The sequence below is a fragment of the Ambystoma mexicanum genome, chromosome 2p (assembly GCF_040938575.1).
Source record: "Ambystoma mexicanum isolate Mex_15411 chromosome 2p, UKY_AmexF1_1, whole genome shotgun sequence".
NCBI lineage: Eukaryota > Metazoa > Chordata > Amphibia > Caudata > Ambystomatidae > Ambystoma > Ambystoma mexicanum.
The window spans coordinates 1,433,492,543-1,433,501,556 of NC_090923.1; the positions used below are offsets into that span (position 1 = coordinate 1,433,492,543).

The 9,014-nt window shown below is 46.7% G+C and overlaps 1 pseudogene; it reads right to left on the reverse strand.

The window, feature by feature from the left end:
• Nucleotides 1-6,987: 6,987 nt before the first annotated feature.
• On the reverse strand, nucleotides 6,988-8,109 carry LOC138566074 (tubulin beta-4B chain pseudogene; annotated as a pseudogene).
• Nucleotides 8,110-9,014: the final 905 nt, after the last annotated feature.

The window sequence follows — 9,014 nt, forward strand, 5'->3', positions numbered from 1 at the left end:
TAATCTTACCTATCCGGTGATTAGGAAACCCGGGAAACCTAGTGAAGGAGGTTCGAGACTCAGATGAAAGGTGATCCCCAGACCAACAGGGAACAGAGTCAAGCGTGGACACAGGATAGCCCACCTGTAGAGCTGAAGACGTAGCTAGAGTTACCAAAGGGTAATGGCGTAGAAGTCCAAAAAAGTACCAAAGGATGATCCAAAGACAGGTGAGGGACGGGTCGAGGTTCAGCAATGGGTAAACAGTTCCAAGCAACAGTACAAAAGGGTAATCCGAAGGAGTCCAGGAGAAAGGTCCAAGATAAAGGTAAACCAACAGAGAATATCAAACGTAGCTACAAACAGAGTCGAAGGACAGCTGAGAAGCGATGAGTGGTCCGTGCATCAGGCTTTATATACTGTGTGCTTCTGGGTCATGTGACGTCCACCAAGGTCACGTGGGAAACGCCGCTCTGAATCATGTGAGCAAATGAATGATCGATGCAGAGGTGTTCCGCCGCCCCTTCTGCTGTATGTTCTCTATGGCAACTGCCAATGCAGGAAGGGCTGCAACCGGGCACGTAAATTGTACCTGGTACGGAACTTTTGGTCCTTTGGGGTAACCAAATCACGTGAGTCTCGAACCCTGGAGGGAGTCGTGTGGGAACCCGGGGAAGGTGTTGTGGAGATGTTACCAGTGTTCTGGTGTGCAGAGGATCGTCTAACAGCAACCCGAATACCCCCACGAGGCTGTCCAACTTCATATCCACCTTAGGTCTTTGCGACATGTGGCGGGAACTACACCCGGGAACTAGAGGTTATTCATTCCACTCGGGAGCCCACCGTTCCCTCTCCAGGCTTGGCTACTTCTTCCTTCCGCATATAGACCTCTTCAGAGTACTGTCGGCAGACTTGCTCCCTCAGGGAGTCTCCGACCACTCACCTCTGATAGTGGAGATACGATTGCAGGGTACAAGCACCCCTAAAACGTGGAGGCTGAATAACTACTATCTGGGCTTCCCCGAGCTGGTGGATCGCCTCACTGAAGTCTCCACTGAATACTTTGAGATTAATGATACTGGGGAAAATGACCTGGTAGTGATATGGGAGGCCTACAAAACCGTGTTGCGGGGTGAAATAATTTCCTGGACGGCGAACAAAAAGAGGGAGAAACTTCGGAAGATAATAGAGGCAGATGGGGAGGTAACCCGATGGGAGAACAACCACAGCCTTGAGCCAACCTCTCAGATCCAAACATCCCTCAAACGCTCCACTCAGCGCCTCCGAAACCTAATGCTAGATAATGGCAAACAAGCCCATTGGGAATCCAGAGCAAGAGTATACGAGTTTGGGGATAAAGCAGGCAAAATGTTGGCCTGGTTGGAGAGGAGGGATGAGGGACAGCTAGGCTGTTGAATGGGGGTTTTTCTGCATAAAAGCAGGGCTTTTGGGACTGGAACTTCAGAAGTTGCCACAGGACCTAAGAAATCTGAAGAGGGGAGAAGCTGCGCCATCTGCAATGACGACAACACCGGTGGAGCCCTGCTGCAATGACCTCACCACTTTCCCGACGACAAGAGAAGATCTTCTACTGAAAGAGTCTTCTTCCTCTGAGCTGGTGGGATCGACCAGTCCGCCATTCACCTTCCAGGATGTCTCTTGGTCGAATTACCCGTGCCAAGCACCCCGGCGGCCGGATAGCCAAGCTTCACCACTGTGACCACGAATAAAAGGAACGCACCTTTTAACCGACGAACTCCGCGGCTGGTCTCTTCCCTGGGCAGTGCAACGATTCCAAGTTTCCTCCTCAACGAGATCTTCTCTTCCCGTGGTCAAAACCATGAACTGCATCCGCTGCCAGGAACAACTGCCACCGCTGGAGCTTCCTCAACTTTAAAGGTACTGTGTTCCACCTGGCCTCCCTTTCTACGGTTTGCAAAGGTGACCCTTAAATCCTTGGCTTTCCAACTGGGTTGGCCCCCAGACCTTCTAACTTTACCTTCTGAATCAACCCAACCTCTTTTGAACATTTTTACAAAGACTTGAATGCATTTCTAAACGGTGTGACCTTGGGCGCATTTCACCTTGCTCCATTTAAAGTGCGCCTGGCCTATGAACTTTGGCTCTACAGTAGACTCTGCCTTCACTAACTTGTTTTGGTCTTATAAAAGTGTTGGGAACTGTTTTATATTCATGACCTGCCTTTTTCTCTCCCTTTAACCTAATTATTGGAGTGCCATCTAAGTTACGCGCTCACATCTGTTTTTACAAATAGTGGTGTTTTGACTTAGACTTGTCTAATAATTCTTAAGGGAGGTGTGTATACTTTTCTGATTGTGTTTGAATTTGCTTTGATTTATAGTGATAGTGTATTTCATTAAGTGTGTGTTAAATAAATAATGATATACTTTTGATACCAAGCTCTGGTCAGTGTTTGCTTGCTCTACTGTGTTTTTAGCCCTATTGTGTATCCTCTGTATACTGCCCTACTCTTCTTGAGAGAGGTCTGACTGCTCAGCCACAGCTACCAGGTAAATCTGGGTGGTACAGACTGCTACTAATTGTGTTTACTGCTTACTCTTGTAGTCTTAATTTTCTTGCAGTAGACCCGAAGGGATCTGCACAGGATTCTGCCTAACACTCTTCTGCTTCCTTGTCCCAGGAGAATGCCTTGTGCTTTCGCAGTAACAAAGTTATGGGCTGGACTAGAGAAAGTCCTGCAACAAAGCATCTGTAAAAATGTGCAAATCCTAAAAAACTTTGGACTCCTTTCACTGATGTAGGGGAAGGCCAATTTAGTACTGCGTCAACTTTTCGGTTATCAATTTTGATTCCCATAGGTGACAGGATGAATCCCAGAAACCCTGCTGAGGTTGCATGGAAGGAGCATTTTTCTAGTTTGACAAAGAGCTTGTGTTGCCGCAGTTTCTGGAGTACTGCTCTTACATGGGTTATGTGTTCTTGGACTGAGTTTGAATAAATGACAATGTCGTCTAGCTACACTACAGTGCAGACATCAAGCAATTAACATAAAACTTAATTCATAGCATTCTGGAAAGCTGCGGGGGCGTTGCATAAGTCAAAGGGCAGACTTGGTACTCTCTTCCTAAATATCTTCCTTCCCGAGCTCTTCGCTCATCCGCCTCCAACTCCCTCAGGGTCAGTCGCTTCTCCAAGCAACGAGTTGGTGGTAGATCTCTCTCTTCGGCAGGGGCCTCCCTCTGGAACAGCCTTCCTGCCTCCCAGAAACTTGAGGAGAACCATCTCCGGTTCCAGAAGCACCTCAAAACCTTCCTCTTTGCTTCTGCCTTCTCTCTTCCTCTCCCCTGCTGATGCCTGGCTGAAACTGAACTGGTTACATGGCCTCCCTCTCTGCTCACTGGCCCGGGCCTGCCAGTTGCTCAACTGCACTGCCTCCCTGGCTACCCCGCACTTGGAGACTGTTTCTGTATCCCTACAGTCCCCCTACCTGCACTTATGCCTGCACTTACCACTAGCTGGCCGTTTATTTATTCTTATCCTTCTATCCCATGTACTGCACTTTCCCCTCTCCCTGCACCCTCACACTTTTCCCTTTCCCCCTTCCCATGCACTTGCGCAATCTGAATGACACCTGGCCTAGTAGGATTGTTATCGGTCTTCCCCTGCTCCCCCTCCCTTGCCACGTCGCGCCTTGAAACACTTGTGGATAGGCACGTTATAAATGCCATATCATATCATATCATACAATCCGTATTTTGTGTGGAAAGCAGTCTTCCATTCATCTCCTTCTTTGATTCTCACTAAGTGGTAAGCTCCTCTGAGGTCTAGTTTAGTAAAGCTGTTTGCATCCTTAACTTGATCCATTAACACTGGAATGAGCGGAAGTTAATACCAATGCAGAGGTGCTTGGAAAGTGCTCTTGCCATGCCTACACAAAATGTTGGCATTGCCAATGCTTGTATTCAATATGATGGATGGAATCGACCAGCCCTATTTTGCAATAGTGCCCCTTGGTGCAGTAATACTTTCCTGTACACTAATATTGCTCGCTCGTGCAGCAAAATATGGAGCCACTTTGATCACATTTTCCAGGGCCTCTTTTTTTCCCAGTAAGGCCCTGCTTTCTAGGGGGGGCATGGGTTGGCTTTGGGGGGGGGCTGGCCCCCCTCGGCCCCCTGCTGGAGCAGGGCCTGTTTTGAACAAAATTGTATAATATGAATAAAAAGGCTGTACTAAGTTGGGTCTCTTCTTGGACTTGTTTGGGCATTAGCTTACTCACAAAGTGCAACTGTGCTTGCTGGTGTGCACCAAGTATCTAATTTGAAGAAACTGTACACCATATTATCAAACTTGGTGGTGTCCACTCCATCCCCCTTATTTCGCATTGCGGCAAATACCACCTGTATATACATTTCAAATAATCCGATTGGCTGCGACGCACCTCCCGCGCACTAATAAAAACTTAATGCCTGCTCAAGCGTTGCTTGAAAAAATGTGCACATTTTCTAAATGGTTTTATTTTTGTGAGCAGGTAGTAGAGGACTGCAAGCAGAATGACACACAGATATTAAGCAATCTTTGTTCTGATTAGGGGAGGGAAAGAGAGAGAGAGAATACGCAAGCTTCGTTTAGTCCTTTTGTTGTGGGTGGCATTGGGCAGTGGGCGATGCAGGCTTGGGTCAGATCTTATATTTTATAACGTTTTGCCCAAATTATTTCAATTGAAATGTGTTCCCGGCTCATTTTAACCACACCGAAACATTTTGGAGGCATTTTTTTTTCGTTAGTAAAAAATGGAAACTAAGCCGAAGCAGGTAAAATGCATCATATCCTCTATCCCAGATTGAAAAAGCTCATAAAAATACCTGTTTGGTATAAAAAAAATTAAAGAAATCGAATTTCGGTTTTTATAAAGTGTTCAGCCCGTGCAGTTTCCACGTCCTGCAGTTACAGGTGCTGCTATTCACACATTACAAGCAACTCCTTTTGGTGACTTGGGAAAGGGGGAAGTTGGCCGCGCGGTGATTCCCACTTGTGTTCTGCAGGCCGCCTATAGGTTTTCTACAGCCGATACACACTGGGTCCATTCACCCCCATCCCTCTTACCTTACTGGAAATGGAACATGGGACCGCTCACTGTACCTTTCACAGAGGAGAAATAACCATTTCTGGTCCCACCCACTTGGTCAGTAAAAGTACACTGAGCTAGAAGGTGGTTGTCGTTCCTCTGGAGCGGGCACCTACCCATAGAACAGGTTATTTGGCCGTATTTTTTTCTCGGAAGAGAGGCTCCCAGACTTTTTTGTGTGCCTTTTGCCTGATATCCCCTTAAACATACCTAAGCGAACCCATGCAACGGCCAATGCCAGAGTTTGAAGACCACTGCTCTGGATAGCGGTCATTTGTGATAGTACAGTGGCGGTCTCATTACTGGAATAATAGAGCCTTGGGCAGGCCAAATAAAGGGACATTGAGGGAGTTCTAGCTCCAAAACTATTAAAGTAATTTTGAACAACTTTTAAAAAGTACATTGAGTGTATGGTTAAAAAATACAACAATGTTTGTATTTTCTATTTACACAATGGGAAACGGTGCAAGGGTCAGAAAGATGCACTGGTACTATGGGCGATTTAGCGCGTTACAAAAACAATAAATAAATAAATAAATAAATAAATAAATAAACGTGTAACAGCACAAAGAACAAATTCAACAATTGGTCAGAAAGCACTCCTTTTGAGAAATTAGAGCCAACCGTCCAGATGCGGAAATGTGTGCAGCTCAGGATGTTACAGCCCATGTTTGACTCTGAGAGCCTGTTTTTGTTGAGTCAATCTAGTCTACTTGGCCTGATCCACTTGGGGAATCATTCTAAGCGCAATCCTTCCAGGACTTTACTTTACGATCATTTAAATGAATGTGGTGCCCAATTACGCGATTGGTACAAGGTGTGAAATAAAGTGTTAATAGGGTGTAGCAAAATCTCCTTAACACAGCCACATGGAAGTGACAAATGACCAACAAGAACGCGCCTACAGATGTTATGGTAGATCGATGGGATGCAATGCTTGGGGCAAATACAACATTGTGTGTTCCATTTATTAAATATTATTGCCTGTAGCAGAGGGCAATGTGGGCAGTTATGCGTCCAGAAGCCGACAGCCTGGCCCCGAGTGAAGCGGGATCACACAGGCAGGGTTTACAGCATGTAACTGCACCTACTGCCCTGATGCTGTTGTGTCTCCAACAGGGCCTAGACTGTGAAACTGTTTCTTTTGTTAAAAAGAAAAAAAAAACACTTAGAAATTGACACAGAGCAACCGTGCTCATTGGCTGTGTGACAGACAGGGGTGTTGGTAGGTCTGGAAAAGATCTGGAGCTATGCTAATTTCGGGACTAGCTAGCTAGCCTTTTGGTCGTAGCCCCCAGGCTTCTATCCGGGGCTACAACCACATGACCCTTGACTATAGCGCCCCCCAGCACCTCCCTAGGGACACCTCTCACGACAGAAGTCCCTTCTTGCTTTCTATTGAGACAGGGACAAGGACTTGGCGTACACAGATAAAGGAGGAGTACGTTGGCGGGCGAAAGAGCGGCAGCCAGGAGTGTGCACCAGCAATAAAGAGGAGCAGATGCATGGAGGAATGGCAAAGTGGAGGCAGGCAGAGTGTGAGGCTTAGTGGTGGCACCGGGTAAGACAACGGAAAGCACCCAGAGAGGCACATGGAACCCCGTGCAATAATGCCAGAAGGTCTTGATCCTGATTGGCACTCATGATTCTAAATCTAAAACTCCACTCGGGTGTTAATACTATTTAAGACCCTTTGGAATATTAGGCTGAGAGACAGATGTAAACATTATTTTTTTTAATGAAAAAATCCCTTTTTTATTGGGCTGCAGTTCTGTACAGCATTTGAAAAGAAACAGAAGGCAGAACACATGGAGAAGGGCAACAAACGAACAATCCAGTTAAACAGGTTCTCGTTAACAAATAAACTTCTCACAACCACATTTACAGACATAATAGTTTTATGCAACTTCCTGTTCTGCCTCCTCCTCAAACTCTCCTTTCTCCTCAGCTGTACCATCCTGATATCGTTGATACTCCGACACAAGCTCATTCATGTGGCCCTCTGCTTCTGTGAACTCCATTTCATCCATACTCTGCCCTGTATACCACTGCAAAAAGGCCTTTCGGCCGAACATAGCCGTGAACTGCTCAGAAATGCGTTTGAATAGCTCTTGGATGGCCGAGCTGTGACCAATGAAAGTAGCCGACATTTTCCACCCACGTCGAGGAACGTCACAAACAGCAGTTTTGACATGGTTTGGAATCCCTTCAACAAAACGGCTGCTGTTTTTGTTACCCACATTAAGCATCTGCTCATCCACTTCCTTCATGGACATGGCAGCCACAGTAAAGCACCGTCCATGACATGGGTCACACGCGGCCATCATGTTTTTAGCATCAAACATCTGCTGCGTGAGCTCAGGAACAGTTAAGTCACGGCACTGTTGGCTACCACGACTTGTGAGTGGTGCAAAGCCTGGCATGAGAAGCTGCAACCTGGGGAAGGGGTCCATGTTTACTGCAAGTTTACGCAAGTCAGCATTTTGCTGACCTGGGAACCGCAAGCAGTTAGTAACGCCACTCATAGTTGCAGACACAAAATGGTTCAAGTCCCCATAAATTGGGGTGGTAAGCTTCAAGGTTCTGAAGCAGATGGCATACAGTGTTTCATTATCAATACAATAGCTTTCGTCTGTGTTGTCTACCAGCTGGTGAACAGAAAGTGTGGCATTGTATGGTTCAACAACAGTGTCCGGTACTTTGGGGGATGGCGCCACACGGAAAGTGTTCATTATTCTGTTTGGGTACTCCTCACGTATTTTGCTGATTAGAAGGGTACCCATTCCAGAGCCGGTACCACCTCCCAAAGAGTGGGTGCGCGGAAATCCTTGACGATCATCGCAGCTCTCGGCTTCTTCCCTTACTACATCCAATACTGAGTACGCAAGTTCAGCACCTTCTGTATTGAGTCCCTTTGCCAAGTTGTTACCAGCACCACTCTGACCGAAGACGAAGTTATCTGGCCTAAAGATCCAGCCAAAAATCCCTGACCGCCTAGAGTCCATAGTTCTTGGCTCAAGATCCACCAAAACAGCACGGGGCACATATTTTCCGCCCGTTCCTTTGTTGCTATAGTAGATATTGGCCCTGATTCTGACCCTGCCGGGCACAGCAGCAACGATAGGCAGACCGGTCACGGAAGCACCAGCACCATTAACAACGGTGCCGGCACTTCCCTGTACCCATTCCCATGGAATGGGGAACAACATTTTACCGGCACCTAGCTCCCGGTCCGCCGCAACTTATAATGTCCCGGTGGCACCGGGAAGCTAGGTGCTGGTTACTTTTACCAGTCTGGTGGCAACCTGCCTGTAGCACGAGCAGGGTTACTGCCGGATCTGTAATGAGGCCCATTCTTTCCAGCTGAAGATCACTGAACCAAAAAGGCAACCGCTTCCGGCCTAACCATTTCTTTTAGAAATTGGATGAGGCGGAGAAGAATTTAGACTGGGCCTGGTTAGAGAGAATGCTAAACTTTATGACATTAAAGCATGTTTCCTTGAATCATTTAATTGCAAGTGGACGTATGTCCACGTCCTCCGCAATGCCTTTAGACTGTGGGCGCTTAGAACTCCATACCTACACACTAACGCCTCTGTATGCCATCTTACGCCCTACGACGAAACTGGGCACCTGCAGACAGAATTGCACGCTCTTGGATACATTTTATGGAATCTAGGACTAAAACATATTGATCTGGGGTGAAGATCTGGGGGTGTTCGGGATTGTTTGGGTTTAACTTCTTGAAGTTTTGTGGTGATTTTTTCCAGAATTTGCATGCATTAAATTATGTGTTTTTTCGCATTGTTCATGAATTGTATTTGACAGCGATTTAAAAAAAATGCATTTTTTTTTTAAAGAGTCTGGCTTTCCATGGCCCTCCACATGGCTTTTTTTTCGGTAAGTGCACGTTCACCAGGCCATG